Below are 14,346 nucleotides of genomic sequence, written 5' to 3'. Positions count from 1 at the left end.
CCACACTTCTCAGTGAGGTGTTGAAGTCATGTGAGTTAATCCTGCCAATCAGCACAGATCATGCTTTGTCACAGACAGTGTCATCATGGCATCTGACCAATCAGTAGAGCCCTGGAGAAGCGGGAACTTCATTGATTTTCAAGAAGGGGAAAATTCACATTTTTGCTCCTACCTTCTTCCACACAAAAGTTCAGAAAGCTGAAACTAACCATGCTAAGTTGATGACACTCACACAGTATGTGTTTGAATGATGGTGCTAACTGATGAGATAAGTGTTGTTTGTGTAGAATTAGTGAAATCAAGGGGGCACGGTGGCGCAACAGGTAGTGCAGCCGTCTCACAGCAAGAAGGTCCTGGGTTCAATTCCTGCCGGGGACGCTGTGGGCGCTGAAGTGCGTGTTATGACTTCAGTGCCCACACCCTGGGTGGGGTTGGCGAGGCACCGGCCGGAATAACGTGATCCTTCCACGCGCTACGTCCGGCCGGACAAGCCCCACCCTGTCTGGTGAAAAGATGCGGCCTGCTCACTCCTCAGGTTAAGGAGGAGACCTGAGCTCAGTGCGGGGCCCTCCCGGGGTTGGTAGAGGATGGCAATGCCCAGGACTGTTAGGTAGGAGCTAAGGAGGTGATAAAACGGGGAAAAAACCGGGATAAAAATATACAAAAAAAAAAAAAGAATTAGTGAAATCAGTGAAATAGTTAGCTTGAATAATGGTGATCCCATATATGATCATACGCCCCTGTGTGGTAAAACTAGTGCAAGTGACTGAGGAACCTTTTATAGACATATGCCATACTTCGGTTGTTTTCCTTTTACATATAGCGCATTATAAGGTAAGATAATATTGGATGTTGCATTGGATGTTGCCACAGATTTGTATAGCATAATATCAGTACCACCATTAATTCTAATGCTATTCTTCACTTCTTGTTCTGTGGCATGGTCAATGGCATGGTCAACCTGCCTGCTGCTGGTGGAGAGAGAGGGTCAGGAGCTGATTGGACTGATTGGACGAAATATATGGATGGAGAAAAAGATAAGCCCTATAAGTCAAGTTATACTATTTATAGAGAAAAGTTCTAATATCTCTATGAAGAGACAGTAAAATGTTGATAAGTTTTAAAAGATAAGGTATCATAAATATTATGTTGTATCTGTTTTTTGTATTTTCATACATATCCAATTTATGGGTACAATTTCACCCACAATGGGCAAGTAACCATACATGGTAACATCAGTGTAAGATACAATGTTACTCGCGATGGGCAAGGAACCATATATAGTAACTTCTTTGACCTTGATTTGTATCAAGAACAAAAATAAAAATGAAAAAAAGAAAACATTAAAAATACTCTGGTAGTAGCCCCCAATAACACTCTAGGGTTGAAATTGTACATTTCCAAGTATTTCAATGAGTGCCCTATAAAGGCTAAAAATCCACAAAGCATTTTTTTTCTTTGTATGATTGATTTCTTAACTTTACTGTGTGCCCGTATAGTCTACTGTACTGTATAGTTCTTGGAGCAATCGCGCTAAAGGTTTTCCTACTGGAGGTGCGAACGAGAGGGGTTGTTGTAGTACTTTACTATTCTGAGAAAATAAATGGGCACAGCTGAAATTGAACATGAAAACACATTCTTAAGAATACCACACAGACAGGTGAAAGTGTGTTACTTATCTAAAATGTAATGGACTACTAATTCCTAACAAACATATAATAACAAAACGTTCTTTTTCTGCTCCTTCTCAATCTCGCTATTATTTATTCATATTCAAGTACAATTTAAGACCATTCATGGTATTTTTGGAACTTCAACAACTTAACAATATCTAAGTGAGGGTTTGGCAGTTTTATTTTTAATTTTTATGTGATTTAAAAAAAAAAATCTTTATTTGAACTGTAGTTCAACATTCGGGATTAATGATTGTCATTTGCTGATGACAGAGATGCACACAGATTGGCAGATTTCCTCTTAATTCCCCACAGAGGAAGCGTACCTAAGGTCCAACTTCCGTTTCAAACGTGAACGTGATTGTGTTTTGTGTGATCCTGCTTCACTGTCAAGCCTGAATCATCAGCCCAGTTGGACCACAAACTAGAAACAGGACACGTCATCTGTCCTGTGGTGATATTATCAGGGCTGTCAGGTCTAGTGGAGGATTTGTAAATGCAATAAAAGAAAGTTAACAAAAAAAAGGCAAAAAGAAGAATTTGCACCCTCAAAACTAACAACAGTCTGGTCCCTGATCTAAATGTGTTCATGTTGATGATCATGCTAGAGTCATGTTATCGTACGAACTTCATCAACCACAACTTGATAATGTAATGTATAGACAAGGAAAGGCAAGTTTATTTGTACAACACAATTAGAAAATAAGGTGATTCAAAGTTATTTACAGAGACATTAAAATATCACATAATAGAAATTAAAAGCAGGATTTAAAATAAAAAAAGAGAAAGAAAGAAAAAAAGAACATTAGATTAAAACAGCAGATAAAATATGATCAGGTTTTGAAACTTAAAAGTACCAGTGCAGATTTGGAGCTTTATTCAAATGCAGCTGAGAACAGGTATGTATTCAACCTGGATTTAAATAATCTGAGTTTTCAGCTGATCGGAGGTTTTCGGGGAGTTTGTTCCAGCATGTGGAATATAGAAGCTGAATGCAGCTTCTCTATGTCTAGTTCTGACTCTGGGAACTGATAAAAAAACATATCCAGGTGACCCGAGGGGTCGGGAAGGTTCATACTAGGTCTGGAGGTCACTGATGTGTTTTGGTCCTAAACCATTCAGAGCTTTTCCCTTCCTCCGTGCTGGTCCATTTGTCTTTCTATCCTGTCTGTTTGCTTGTCTGCATGCCTTTGTCAGCTTTTAGATTTTCCTTGTTTTCTGTTTGAGACCTTTTTGGAGTCATTTTGTTGGATTCCTGCCTGAGCAGCACTTTTTGTTCAAATAAAAGACAAGACAACATTCACCTTTGATTGGCGGAGTATGTGTCATGTAGGAGTTTTTTTTGTAAACAGTATTTTGTAATACTGTATTTGACCCGGTCTTTGTACGTTTTGACCGTATGGAAACGTAATTCTCGTCAGTTGTGTGAAATACGACCTGGAAACAGGCATTGTGGCATAGAATTGTCAAATTGGTTTAATTCACCATACGAATTGTTACAGATTACTTTTGTAAAACTGTATTTGACCCGGTCTTTGTACGTTTTGACCGTATGGAAACGTAATTCTTGTCATTTTAAGAATGAGATGTGTACCTGCTATACTCTACTGCCCTTACTTTTTAACAACTTGTGCTTTTTATTATTTTACCTCTTTTCTTATCATTTTATTTCATTTTATTTGTTATTTACTGTTTAATTGTGTCTTGCCGCTTTTAATGTTGATGTAAAGCACTTTGAATTACCTTGTGTTGAATTGTGCTTCAACATAGTTAGATTTAGATCATGATTCTTATTGTAGTGTATTTTTCTGAAGAACAAGCTTAATAGCAATGGCCTAATGTATTGAAGGTATCAGATTATCAATTTCAAATGTGTTGTTTGCTTATGGAATGCAAACAAAGTAACCAGTGACTATTGTAGTTGATCTCATTAATGATTTAAAAACTCTTCTACTCAGTCTCTTGTACAGAAAGAAATTCCAGACTTTAACAAAAACCCCAAAAGCATATTATTTCTCACCGATTCTACGAACACAGTAGATTGAGTCTCAAAAGGTTTTAGGCAAGATATATTGGTAGGTGCACCATAGGCTATGATGTTTTAATAAATAAGTAATCATAAAAACTGAAACATTTTCAGACACTATAATATTTTCAAATGGACAAATCTAATGTTTGCACCAAGAAATAGTTTTATAAATTACATTTTTCTGAGCAAACTTCATACAATAGCATTCCTATAAACTGACATCCAATTAATTTGGGGATAGTTGTATCTTTTAAGGTTCATTTGATGCATGCTGATTGAAGGATTGTAGTGTAGGGCTTTTAAAATGGCAAATAATGAGGATATTTATGAAATTGCTGAGTCAACTGAATGCCGCAAATATCTTTTATGTGGCAGTTTTCAGCAAACCCTTTAAAAAAAATGATCATTAGTAGTTGCAAGAGTCTGTGCAAAGTGTTGAGTAAATGATCACAAATGATGTTAATGTTATTATATTATTATGTTCATATTACTGGGGGTCTATGCAGATAAGTGCTGCATTGGAAGCCACACTAAACCACCGCCAGCTGAGCCGTGGTGGCACACTGTAGAAGACTGATGTGGCTAATGTGGTTTTAAGCATTCACTCCTGTCAGTTCTAAGTCTGACTGGGACTGCACATTTGTTTCAGATACAGCTCATCTAGACCAATTTAACATAGCAAAGTTAATAATCATAGATGGATGTGCTTCATATAGCATGAAACACATTTGATTGTAAGTGTTTACACTACAAATGTTAATGTAGGGTTGGTACTTGAAGAGAATTAAAAAAAGAAAAACATTTAAAAAAAAATCTGCAGGGTTGCCCTGGGGATAATATGCAATTCGAAGAAATAATGTAATAACCTTTGGATAATTGCATTGCACTGTCTTCATTTATGTTCATAACTTCATACCATCATGGCCAAAGTATTCATGTGTAAAGGGAATATAACAGAGTTGCACCCTTAGGCCATTTAGAAGTTATGAATGCAAACACGTGAAGATGCACAAGAGAGCTTCAACTAACATTATCTGCTTACCTTATAAAAACTGAAGAAAGTTGTAAATACAGTCGAGTTAGAAAGTCCAAGTAAAAATAATTAAGGATATTTTATGACAGTATTTGTTGACAAAGACGCATGACCTACTTTAGACTTTTAATTTCAACCAATCTAATATTTGTCTCCGGAACAACCTGGCTGTTTCTCATCGGTGTGTTTTACCTGAAGTCCACAGGCCCTTTAATTATGTGATAAGAGTGAACATATTTTGAAGTTAAAATAACTCAGGGGCTGTGAATGTTTCAGTAGATCAAATCTAATCGCAGATTTCTGAATTTGTAAGAGAATTTCAGAGTTTGATCAGTGCTGGTCAAAAATCATGGTGTACATTCCAGTTTAGCTTCAAATGGAGTTGCAAAGAGTTCATGGTTGAAAGAAAAGCATCCGCTGATAATATAGAACAAGGTCTGAAGCTTGTTGTGCTTATGCTCAACCAGCAGGATGCACTGCAACCCCATCATGCACCAGTTTTTTAATCTCAAGAAAACTATCAAATTGAAAAGCAGCATTACAGAGATATTGAGATTAATATTTATGTACTCTATGTGGGGAAATGAATACATTTTTTTTCCACATAAATGAATATGTGCTTTCAAATTAGAGGTTGGAGAAATAGCGGAGATTATCTTGTTGCCTAATACTTAATTGAAGCCAGCTTCTAATTAGCTCCGCTATTATCATTCAACTTATGAACAATTCCTGATTTCTAAAACTTTCACCGTCGTAAGAATAGAAATATGCCCCTAGAAATAAATTTAAATCTACTGTATTATGAAAAATTGTAATCTCTGTCCTCTTGTCAGAGTCTCAGCAACTGTGACCTGTTTTTAATTCTCATCCTGCTCAACATTAAATTAGCTTGGAGCAAAATCTCTGAATTAATACTCCTTCATTCCTTCCACTTACTATGTCACCCTCATTACATGCTGTGCAAGTTCTCAGTGTGTCTTAACCTCTCAAATGCCAAATGGAAGTTCTCTCTGCTTAATCTGCAGCAATTTCTTCTTCACTTTAATGCTGAACACTGTGGTGGTTTAGAGAAATGACCCAATGTTTTCTGTACAGAGGGGAGATGTGCCTTGAGTACTGGGGCTCTGAATGGCCCCCACATGGTTTTTGTAAGACTATAATTCCTTTGGTTGTGTCAGCACTGCAGGCTGGTGGCAGCTCTGATTGTGGCTATGCTGCGTCGCTGCCAGTGTGAATGAATTGTTCCAAAGTGATGTCCTACACAAAGAGCTTAGCCGGGAACAAAACCTGACAGATTTTACAACGCTTTAATTGGGCCAGAATCTCTGCTTCTGGACCACAACATGCATCAATTCACCTGCAAGCGGTTGGTTTTCAAACATGTCTGACATCCATGTTCACACAAGTGGCACTTGGTGATGGTTGATCATTTTAAGCCAATGAGCAATCAACATGGACCTCTAGCCCTCCCCGTTTCTATGAATAGTCTATTCTAAATACCTGTCTATCAACAGCACTGATTCTGTCACCTCCTTCTCCCATACCCCTTTTTCTTCCGCCTTCCTTTGAATTATTGAGCTTTTTCTTTCAAGGGGACCTCATCAGATGTGTAGGCCATCAAGTTTGCTTCACCGCTCCTTCACCCGAGGCTGCAGCAACCCCCATGTTGCCTCATGACTTTGAGGAAATCACCCACATGTACCTCACTTACATGTCTCTCAATCTTTTTTTAAAGACTCTCCCTAACGCCTTCTTTAAATTTTTCCATCTTGCCTTCACAATTTCTACACATTTTTTTTTTTTGTCCAATGCTCCCCCTCTATTCCCTTCAATCCACCCTTCCTTCCTCCAGTTCTCTCTCTCCTTCCCTTGCCCTGTTTTTCTGTAATGTCACGGCCCACTGCTGGGTGTCACTGAATTGATGGAGGGGAAAAAAATGGAGGACTGAGGCAATGGAGGGGGTTGACAGGAGTATGAGCGTGTATGGACGTTTTTGGTATGTGAGAGGGGGAGAAAAACAGACAGACGCAGCGCGACAGACATTATGCCGATGGGTGCATCTCATGTAAAATGCTCCATCCCTAAGACAACACACTCGACTGTAAGTGTGTCACCATTTGCAATAAAACCATACAGCTTGGTGCTTATGACACCTCTAATGGTAGGCCATTACTGTCTCCCAAAGGTTTTCCTTTTTCTTTTTTTCTATTTGTGTACATTCCCGCACAGGCTACTATGTTTTTGGCTGTTCCTGAAACCAAGTGTTATATGTGATACTAATAACTAAGACTAACCAAGCGTATTTATTAAACTATAAAAGTAATTCTCATGTTTACATCACAGACAACTGCCAAATCACTACCTATCTATTTTTGAAGTGCTCTCTTTACAGAAGAATAATAGTAGCTCCCTCATTCTCAGAGCTGCTGTTTTAGGTTCATTATTCGCTACAACAGCTCTGAAGCAGACCTTTTAAAGTGTCCAGTTCAAAACCAATGCAACTGCAACAGTGTTTTGAAACGTCATCAGCAAGATGTTTCAATAAGATACAGTTGCAACTTTATGAAAGTCAATAGGATGCAAAAGTTTCTCTTTATTACACAGGTCAATCAATAGAATTGATTTAATCTGCAGCACCACAAAACACAAACTGAAAAAAGAAATCGGACTTTCTACTGCAAACACAATTCCCACTGACAGCAGCAAACATCGTACACGCTGTGTCACACAAACACGCACGCCCAGAAAATTGCTAAACAAAGACTTGGGGATTGGGATTTGAAGGTGTTTATGCACAAAGGATTTAGACCGTGAATTTGGGTGTAAATTCTATTTGATTAAAAGACAGATGTGTGCTCGGCTACCAAGACAGTAAATTCAGTGGGAAGTGCTTTTGGAAAGCCCCCCACAGCTATTCAAACAGATTAACATAAAACAAACAGCCAAACAAAGCACTATAAAACAGTGACAGTGGACGGTCGCCAACTGACTGATGGCAACAGTTGATTTATGCTCCATGGGTTGGAAAGTTAGGAGGTTTACTTAAAAATAAAAGAAGAGAACCCTTCTGAGTATGTGTGAGTTTCTGTGTGTCTAAGGAATAAGGAATAAGGGTTAAGAAGGTCTCTGGCATGAGTGGGTGGTAAAATGCCCCGACTCCTGTGATACGTGATGATCTGAGGAGGAAGTGGGAAGTGGCTGATCCGGTCCATGTTATTAGTCGAGCTCCGGTAGACCATGTAATAGCCTCACAACGCAACAGGGAGTCGCTGTTCCAAGAGCCAAGTCTGCCCAGTATGACATCCTGATATGGAAGGTATTCATGTCTGCGCTACAGCAAAACTAACTGGATGGCTGTGTACAGGTGTGTGCGTGTGTGCCAGCGCGTGTGGAAAACTCCTCAGAGTGTTTGCATAAGTGCTGATTCTGCTCTTCCAAAGCCTTCAACTCTGCATTTTTTCACACAGTTTCCCCCCTCTGCTGTGCCCTCATCTCCTCTCCCGTCTTCATCGACACACTGCTTGCCTCCTCGCCCTTTGCCTCTATTCGTCACACATACCATTTCATTACCCCTTCTACCCCTTACTACCTTGCCAAATAAACAGGAAAAAAAGGTCCCAACCACTTCTTCTACTCACAGAGACTTGTGAACGTTATGAGGTAGAGGGAATCAAGTAATAGCCTATAGAGAACGGAGAGCTTGAGATTTATGACACAACTGTGAGCCATGGTGTTGGTGAAGAGAACAAGTACATGTCACGTGGATGGAGTTGAGTATGTAACTGGAGGAAGGGGATAAAAAAGAGAGTGACATCATCAAAGAGCCAAGTGTAGAGCAGAATCCTAGTATGAGGAAAAACACACTCTGTGTGGTTACATGCACATCTAAATCAAGCTATTGGCAACAATCTAGCTAAGGATTAAACTGGAGTTTCCAAGAAAATCCAAGTATACATGTGCGAGAAGACAATTGAGTGAGGTGCGTTCGAATCTGCGATGCTAGGTTGTGCCATGCGCACTTTTGTGTTGGCGTTCTTTCGTTTCCTTCTTTGTTGTTCGTCTTCTTCTTCAACCTACTGTGTTGATATTCTGGCTTTTGCTGTGTCGTCACTTCAGGAAGGGGGAGTCCCCGGGACAGTCAGTAGCTCAGCTAAGCGTGGGTTACATATATATGCCGGCAGGCCAGCTGACAGTCTTGCCGGGGCCCCGGACAAAATAATCTAAGATGGGCCCCCCTGCGCCCGGATCTCTCCTTCTCCTCTTCCTCACCTCTCCCTCTGCTCTTCAGGTTTTTATACAAACTAATGGACGTTAACATTAGAGCTAGCCAGTTAGGTTAAGTTACAAGGTTGGTAAACGTTGGCTGCGCTGTTTCTTACCTTGCTCTACGCTGACTTCATTAATTCCAGCTTCACCGTCACCACCTTTTTAAAATATTTGTGTAGAGAATCTCTGAGGCCTCTATTTTCTTCTTCTCTTTTCTCTTCTTTTCTGAGCACCGGACTTGTGCTGATCGGACATTTTGATCATTTTAATGGTTGAATTAAATGATAACATCAAATTTTGATCAGCGGCCAAACCATTTTTGTGTTGGGGGTGGGGGGGTTCTTGACCACTATTTCAAGGACAATTAGGAAGAAAACAAATAACAAGCTTTTATGTAACTCAAATACTTATAACATATTTTTTTCCACAAATAGCCATATTTTGAAACATTTTGAAAAATGATTCCATCATTTAGTGAGAACTTAAAAAAAAAAAAATAAAAAATTAATGAGGGCCCAGTTCTGGCCCCCCCCCCCTACCCTGGGCCCGGGACAACAGACCCGTTTGTCCCCCCCTATCGGCGGGCGTGCATGCCGGAATAACTCGAATTAGGACCGCATTATCTGGCACTAACAGCTCGATCTCAAGAGCTTCAGTTCGGTTCGACTACAGCCCGACTAAAGTGTATACACAGCTTTTAAGACTTCAATATTGGTCGGATTAAGGCAACAATTTGACTTTCTGTTATTGCATATAAACGTACTGACTGAGAAGTGGCCCAGATTTTCCTAACAGAGGGAAGGGTGTGTGTGTGTGGATGTGTGTGTCATGGTCCTACATTTTAACATGAGTTAAAATGGCACTAGATTCCAGATAAAAGTAAAAGAAACACTGAATGTACCTATGAGTCACTCCAGGTCTGTCTCAGAGCTCAGCCGAATGTTGATCTTATTTCTCTTGTGGGCACTTCACCTGTTCTCTGCACTTCAGATAACAAGTGGTTGCCAAGTAGCAGAGAAGCTTATCACTTTTAGAGATCCCATTAAGGCACATGCATCCACCTGCAGCTCTTCAAAAAGGGACTGTATAAAAGTTGAACACAGATACTTAGGTCACAATGTTGTGTTTTTTTTTTTCAACTTTCTCAGTTGATGCCCAATTTTGGATGTCTCTTTTGAACACAGGCAAAGAACATGGATACACAAAAATCTCTTTCTCTTCAACCAGTGTGCACTCATGCAGCCATAGAGCATATTTAACTAAGCAATACGGCATTGTTTAAGAGAGAGAATACTGCAAATACATCAATATACGGCTCTCATGCCAGGACATTTTATGTGGCATCTGTTTTCCATTCCTTTGCTCGGCACAAAGAGCTGGCTGGGTGCCGTACCGCTGTGGCCAATCTCTCTCATCCAGGGTGGAGGTTTGCAATCTGCATTGGGCTTTGTTTCATTCGAGCTTTCAACAGTCTGGAAGCTTATGTGGCCGTCCTTTCCCGAGTCTTGATGTATATCTAAGAGAAGGAACGTACAACAAAGGGAAAATTAAATAACTGTTGAGCTGTTTAGGAAAGCAGAAATTCCTTTTATAGTAAGCTGTGCTTCACTTTTGAATTTTTTACAGCTTTTTCTCAGTATCACATCTTGTCCAATGCGCCGATCCACAGCTCCTCTTCTCTGTTTTATTTGCTTGCCTTTATGCCTCCGTCCCATTTTTGCAGTTTCTCTCATTCTTAGCTATTTGAATACCACTGGGGATCTCATTAAGCTCCTAATGCCAAATAAATAAAACAATTTAGCAAAACCTAATGAGAGATCTATATATATTATGTATATTTATTTAAAACTAAGTTGTTATGAGTTTTCCTTTTTTCAGTTCTGACACCTTTCTGACACTTTCTTCTCTTCCTTATCTTGGTCTCACTGGCTCCCTCTGTCAGTTCAATTAATTTCAAGCAGGCTTTATTGGCATTACTGAGGTATTTTGATGGTGCCAAAGCTTTAGAGAAAAACAGAAAAATAACATGCTGGATTATATCTGCCTGTCGTCCTTGCTTTCCAGCCTTAGTGTATCCCCACTCTTTCCTTGCCAGAATGCAATTACTGCAGCCAGCAGAAAACACAAACTATCTCCTTCCTTCTTGCTCATGTTCCTCAGCCAGAAGAAACAGAGGACTGTTTGGTGTATTATCTCTATTGTCCATCTGCAAAATCCTACAAAGAGAGAAATCCGCGTTTATCCGTCTCATTAGACATGAAAACATGCCAACATGGATATATTGGAGGGTGTGGTGTTTCTTTCTTTATTTCTCCTCCACACCCTCCTAATCTCCTTTTCTCACATTGACCCCAATCCTTTTCTCTCTGTCCGTCCAGCGTTTATGAAAGTATGTGTACTTCTTTGTCGAGTGTATGGGCATTTTACTAACTTCCGTGGGCATCAGGCCTGGCTCATCTCTTTGTTGCCGTGTTCTTCGTCCTTAGGATATGATTGATTTGAAGCTGATCCAGGAGCTTCTCTCAAAGCAACTAGAAAAGAACAGACTTGACCTCATCCTGCAAGGGCTGGCTGTGTCATACACAAAGACACTGGGAAGTGACTGGGCCAAGGCAGTGGTGTGGGTCAAGGAGACAAGATGAGCATCCTGGGAAAATATCTTATTATTTCAATCGATCAGCCTCAGAGGCTGAGTATCACCGAAGATCTGGCAGTGGAGTATGTGGTGTCTGGTACTCCAAGGACTTCTTCTGAGATCAAGAAGCTGCTGATGTCGATTGTAAAGGCGAGAGTTGGAAGAAGAGGCGAAATGATGGGAGAAAGCAAAGAGAAAAAAAATGAAAGGATAAAAGAAATCTTGATTTTGTCTGAGAGAGTATTGATTTTTTCCTCTGGGTTGGCCTAGTGCACGCAGCTTGTTATTAGTTTAGAAACAAAAAATGGAATGGTGTTCTTGTGTGTGTCTGCATGCTGGTGTGTGTGCTAGGTGGCTAGTCGCACTTCTCGCTTACATTTCCTCTGCGTGAGAGTTCACGATGCTTAAGTGGCATTGTTTCATCACGTGTAGGTTTGTTGTATATCTGTGGTTTTCTGCAGCAAGTGTGTCTGTGTGTGTGTGTGTGTGTGTGTGTTTTCAGGCTTGGCTTTTGGACTGTTGTATGGGCCCGTGTGCTTTGGAGCCCCTGGCTGGTTGGAGATGGTGGGATTAGAGAGAGATTAAAGTGGTGATTACACAATGTCTTCGCTCTAATGATCCCAACTGTTTGTTCATCTTATCAGCTGTGATGCACTAGATTCCAGGTCTGCTGCTGATATGAGATAACACACAGATTACTCCCATACCCCTGTCCGTCCAGTCCACCAAGTCCAAACCGCCGCAACCGGTCAGAACGAGAGCAAACAAATCCTCTGGGGGGAAAGAGAAAGCAAAAGAGAGAGGTGGACATACACTGTAAGAAATTCAAACAAGGAGAGAGTGACTCGGAGGCCTGACCTCTAGAGTCCACTGAAGCATTAGCCAGAGTGGTCATTGTTCACTGAGACAATACGCTGACCCTCAGGAGAACCCTCGGTCTGCAGTACAATGTACCCACAGAGCCACAGCATATTAACAGAGGGAGCAGGGGGTGGAAGTAGTGATAAGGTGTCCAATGTCCTCTCGTATACTACAGTGCGAGAGTACATTTTGTGGCTGTTGGAGAGAAGTATGATGTTATTAGAGTGTGAGTTTGTGTGTGTTTGGGGTACATATTTCTCTGTAAAGGAAATTATCGTACTTGGTTTCAGTTGGTGCAGTGGCCTATGAAATAACAGATATCGCGTGATGACTATGTGTTTTTAATAAAGTAAGGATGCACAGATTTGACTAAATATGATACCGCATGAGGAAATACAGTATACGTATGTGTGTCGGCATGTGTGCGTGTGTTTCTCGCCATGCCTGCATGCCACTCTGATCTCCCCATTACAAGGTCGATTAAGCCACTAATCCCCAAAAATACACGTGTCCATTAGCATGACATGAGAAAAAAAAAAAACTCCCAAGGAAAAAGTGGCTGAATCCTTTCCTTCCCTGTTGCTCAGAGCTTAAGCTGCACACCAGTGCAGCTTACTACAGTGCATGAGCACGGAAATGTGTTTTACCTCCATAACCACACAGGCAGGGGATTAACAGGCACCTTAAACTCTGGAAAACGAGCTACTTTTACACTTCTATGACTTTATAAAAAAAAGGAAAAAAAAGAATACACAGCCCCAGGGATATAGAAGTGTCCCAAATGCTTTAAATCATATTAGTTATCTTTTATGCTGACTGAGATTAAGAGGATAACTAATTTTCAGGAAAAGTTGTTGGTATAGATGTCTGTTGCCAACTATTGTTGGAGAAGTAAAGAAGAAAAACAATGGTTGAAAAGGATGCAAGAATGATTACCAAAAGTAAAATGAATAGAAATCGCCATGTCTTATATTTCCTTAACAAAGGTTAGTACACATAATCAATACATTTCATATTCATGCCGAAACCCAGTCATCTCTGAGGCTCTTAACTTATGTATCCCCAATGCCCTGCCCTCCTCGTTGGATAGTATGTGGAGGAATATGCATAATGTTAATTAGAGCTCTAGTGTTCAGAGTTGAGGCCCGGGCTGGGAAATGAACCAGAGCAGAGGACCAGAGGCACCTCAGTGCCATCCACATTTTTCCCCATCTTTCGCCTAATTTGCCCTGATTTCAGCTGTGGCTGTGCTTTAACTTCCAAGTCCAAGGTGGCCTGACTCTCATCCTGCTCTGCTCTTTCTCGTGCTCCCCCATGAGTCAAGTTGGCTGTGCATGGTGTAGCTGTATTTTACACAAGTCAGAGTCAGCCAATCATTTGGGGTGTTCATGAGAAACTACGTGATTTCATCTCATTAACAATCTGCAAATGATTGCACAAATGTTGACCTTTGACCTCATTGATTACAGTTAGTGAAATAGATCTCTTTAGACAAATACAAGACTAAACAACTGAAGTAATCTAGTTAACTTCATTTGATATACATCTCCGTTCGATGCTAAATGTCAACATTCAGTGTTTCTTGTGAACGCCTGTGGCCAGCGTGGATCTTTTTAAACATTTGAATTGCAATCAAGTGGCAATAATGTATTTTTTTTTCATATCAAAAGATAATTAATAAAGTTTGGGAATGGTCCATAATTGTTAACTGTTCATTCATCATTTTTTAATGTTTGGTCTGAACTTTTGTCCGTTCTTTATTCAAAATTATTGTGATGCTAAATTCTTTGCTAATTTTGAATGCACTCATTCGTAAACCAGATGAAGACGAAACTTAAGGTGAAACCGG

The sequence above is a fragment of the Cololabis saira genome, chromosome 21 (assembly GCF_033807715.1).
Source record: "Cololabis saira isolate AMF1-May2022 chromosome 21, fColSai1.1, whole genome shotgun sequence".
Taxonomy (NCBI): domain Eukaryota; kingdom Metazoa; phylum Chordata; class Actinopteri; order Beloniformes; family Belonidae; genus Cololabis; species Cololabis saira.
This window is presented reverse-complemented; position numbering follows the sequence as displayed.